Raw genomic sequence first — 4,186 nt, 5'->3', positions numbered from 1 at the left:
ACTGCTTCAACTTTACTGTGCAGACCACCTCCCACAACTGATAACCACGTAGGTGGGCAGACATGTTTCCAGAAATGCGAGTGGATGCTTGGAAAGAAAGAAAATCCAACCACAACATTGAAAACCCAGGTACCGTCCATTTGCATATCTTATTCCTTCTCTCCTAAATTCTCACAATACAATAGTCTTTGCTTTTATTAAGCATAAATTTGACACAACTATTATAGACTTACTCATTCTCCCTCCCTCTCTCCCCAAAAATGCCAGCTGTGACTGGTCAGACTCACTTTCTGGGCTCTGCTCTCCCCAGCCCCTGGCGCTGTGGATGCTTTGGGCCGGAGCATCAGTCTCTGCTGGACGCAGGAGTTCTGAGCAGCGCTCAAGCCCACTATGCGAGAGGGGCCAGGAGTTTCTGAGGCCCCTACGGGAACCTGGGAAGGGAAAACGGGGACGGTAGAGGCCAGACCTCCTGGGCCCCCTGCCCCACTTTGGCGCAGTTCTCCTTTATTTTACGTATTGGGCTTGTTGGTAAACTTCTCTTAGTACGAAGGGTTCAAACGATTTTTAAGGGTTTGAAATGGCTGCTGTGGCGGAAGGAGGTCCTAAGGGGAGTCGGACTTGGCTTGAAGGCCGGGACCTGTCACCCGCTGTGACAGGAGGGAAGAAACCTCTCCTCTCTGGTAATAACCTCGGCACCGCCTACCTCACAGGCCGCTGTGAGAGCCAACACCTGGGCGAGCCGGTTCCGCTGGCTGTCGCCTTCCCGCCGGAAGTCCCGCCTCCGCGACGCCGACCCGGCCAAACCGCACCCCCACTGCACACACACCGGAAGTGGGCCTCACGGGCGGCCGCATCCACCCAGAGCCTGGGAGTCCTCTTCTCCGGGTAAGACGTGGATCCCTCCCGCCTAGAGTCCCACCCGCCGGCAAGAGTCCGACCCCGCAGGCCTAGATGTCGCCTCTGCTGGCCAAGATTATTTCTCCACTGGCCACCAGTTTGACTCTCCGCACCAAGAATTGGCCCTAGACTCTTAAGGAACATCTTTTTTCTCAGTCCATGCCCGGAGCCATGACAGAGACCTCTAAGCCCACTTAGGAATCCCACCCAACTGCCCAGCCAGAGGCTCACAGAGGCGGCGCAAAGGGAGCCCATATCCGAGTTCGCTGAATTGGAGGTGGAAATTGTCGCCCTGTGCCACACGCTGGCAGCCAGAGAGAGACGCTGCGTGGAGCTCAAGAGGAAGCTGGGCCTCGCAGCCTTGGTGGGGCTGAGGCAGCATCTGCCCAAGAGCTGGCGCGAAGTTCAGGTCTCCAGCGCCCACGAGAAACAAAAGACGTCAGCTGCCCTGTTCACCTTGGGCTCTGCCATCTGCAGGAAGCTTGCAGACATGAAGACGTCGGCCACATTCAGATCCTCTGAAGGTCTGATGGGGACCGTCAAGTCCTGAGGCCCAGGTGGCAGAGAGCTTGGCAGTGACTGCCTTCCTTCTTGAGCGGGAAGTGGGGATGATCTGCTCCCAGTTTCTGAGACTGGGAACGATCCACTTTCTGGAAGTGGAGATGATCCGGTTCTAGCGACTGGGGATGACCTGCTGCCCTTTCTGAAGCCGAAATGAGCCCCTTGGTAACCTTGCCTGGCCACCTAACCAGTGCAAGAACTCCCCTCATCACAGTTGCAATTCTGCCCGCCAAAGACAAGTAGCCAAACCGTAATTGTAAAGTTAATTCGGGATATGGACAGAGTCCACTTTTGAGAAAAGCAATGCCCGTTTGTAGACAGATATTGGCTGCCGTTGAGATAGAGAACCCAACGTTTTTTATCCAGTTATTTTACACTGAAATTTATAGATGAAGTGTATCACTATCCTAACCTTCCTGGGGTTGCATTTAGATGGACAGGACGATGGCTCCAGAGGGATCTTAGGCAAAGCCCAAACTCTTTTTTGGAAAACTAATCTATCAGAAGGATGAAGTAGATTTCTGTTTAGAACTGGAAAAATGTATGAAATAATGTGTAATCCTATCCCTTCCCATTTCCTTCCTTCCCTAAATCTCAGAAGGAACCTTGAAAGCTGCACCTGGCCTACAATTTTTATTTTAAAGAGATGATCAAGAAAACCTGTTTTTCTCTTGAGAGTGTCAGAAAGGGTGAAAAAATATCAGTAGACTAATTGTTACATAATCCTGTAACTTTTTAAAAGCTTGATTTTATTTTAAAGCTCCTAATTAAACAAAGTAACTTTCGCTTCGATTTAGGAGATTAACTAATTTGGACTCAAACTGAAATTGCAACTCTGCTTTGCCTTGTGCTTTGTTTATAATCTTTTTATATATCAAAAAGAGAGTTTTAAAGCGTAACCCTTGTGGCAGTGTGTCTCTGCCACAGCAGCATGCCACAAAAGGAGGAATATTGCTTCTCTGTTCTGCAGCAATTCCTAGTTAGATACCCCCTCCAGCTGAGGGGCTGGAGGGAAAACAGCACAGCCAAGTTCAAGAAAGGTAAACCGCTGTCTTAAGCAACATTTAAGACAGAATGCCTATCTCCTGTAAAGCTAGCTGTCATGCCTTTGAATGGACCTATCTAATTGCCCATCACTGATCTCCTTGACTAGAAGTCTGTCCTTGCTTAAAATTAACCCCAACTGAGAAGGAAACAACCCAACCCTCGGGATGCCAGGTTAATAGGAACCTGATTTGAGTTGATTCAAGCTTTTTCATATCTGATTTTCACAGGAGCTGTGGTACTTTTTATTTTATTTTGTTTTGTTTCCTTTTCCATTTTGAAAATGCCTGGACCCGGCAGCTCTTTCCTTCCTCCAGTCACACTGCCTGAGGTAGAAGTTTGTGTCTTACTGGCTTTAGCAGGGGGTCTCGGACCTTTATTTGCTTGGGTATATATTGATAACATCTCATTGCCTACAGGAAGTCTCTCCAGCCTAAGAAAGTGACCCTGTTTTGTTGATTCTTGAATGCTCCCCCGTATTGCTTTAGTTTTCCCATCAGCAAAACCAAATACCACATAAATGCAAAAGTACGTGGTACACTGTAAAGTCACTGATGTATTCCAACCCTCTACAGGTTTCTCAAGACAAAGTTTTGCTTGGATTAAAACAAGATGCTCAACTATTTTATGTGTTTGTTTTTTAATTTGTTATCAACCACAATGGTTTTCTATACTGAAGAACTAGAGACAAACTTGCAGCATGCATAAAGGCCAAGTAGTCCAACAGGCAAAGGCTTTGACCCCATACCGCAGAAAGCCTTGTGTTAGCAAAAATCTCAGACTGACGTCATGGGCCAACCCAGAATATGTTCTATTTTATTTAATACTTTGAACAAATGCAGTAACAGTTTCCTCCAGTAAATCCTCAACTCCCCAAGAGCAGTAAAGAACATATCTATTTTTGTTCATCATTGTATTCCTATGCCTGGCTTAGGGTAGATGCTCAATAAATACTTGTTGAACCAATGAAGGAATCAATATCACATACTTCAGACATCAAATCTTGGATCCAAGAGATTATCAACAACATGAACTAGTTGACAAGTTCCTCCTCCTTTTAAAGAAAGCATTTTACTTCCCTATTCAAAGACAGTTTGAGACCCTACTATGCGTCAGGCACTGTGCCAGGCTCTGAAAGAACAGAAATTAATTAGACATGGTCCATGCTCCCTAGAAACAGAGTTTCAAATCATTACAATTCACTGCAGTAGGTACTAAAGTCGAGGAATTCCGTGAAGAAGGGTGTTCAACTCTGCCTTGATAAGTCAGAAAAGAATTCAGGCAGAAAGTCTTAGAGGACTAGCAGAAATTTGCCAGACAGATAAGAGTAGAACATTCCAGACAGTATCCAGAGGAACTAAGTCATAGAGGAATGTAATAGAAGGACATGTTCCAGGAAATACAAATTTCACTATGGCTAGAGATAGAGGGGAAGTGTTGAGAGATGAGGTTGGAGAAATAAACGGGCAAAATCGTCAACAAAATGCTATCTCAGACATTACTATTTTATCTTGTAGGAAATAGGGAGGCATTGAAGGTACTTAAGTAAGAAAGTAACTTATATGCTATCTCAGACATTAGTATTTAATCCTGTAGGAAATGAGGAGGCATTGAAGGTACTTAAAACAAATTTGTGTTTTAGATAGATCACTGTGGCCACCATAGAAATAGATTGAGAAGTGTT

The 4,186-nt window shown here is 45.9% G+C and overlaps 1 pseudogene; it reads left to right on the top strand.

Moving 5' to 3' along the window:
- The first annotated feature begins 390 nt into the window (after positions 1–390).
- LOC124240776 (tumor protein D54-like) lies at positions 391–3,078 on the top strand (annotated as a pseudogene).
- The last annotated feature ends 1,108 nt before the right edge of the window (positions 3,079–4,186 follow it).

Source organism: Equus quagga, chromosome 6 (assembly GCF_021613505.1).
Source record: "Equus quagga isolate Etosha38 chromosome 6, UCLA_HA_Equagga_1.0, whole genome shotgun sequence".
Classification (NCBI taxonomy): Eukaryota; Metazoa; Chordata; class Mammalia; order Perissodactyla; family Equidae; genus Equus; species Equus quagga.
The sequence above is the reverse complement of the archived record's forward strand: the minus strand, read 5'-3'. Positions and strand labels throughout refer to the sequence as shown.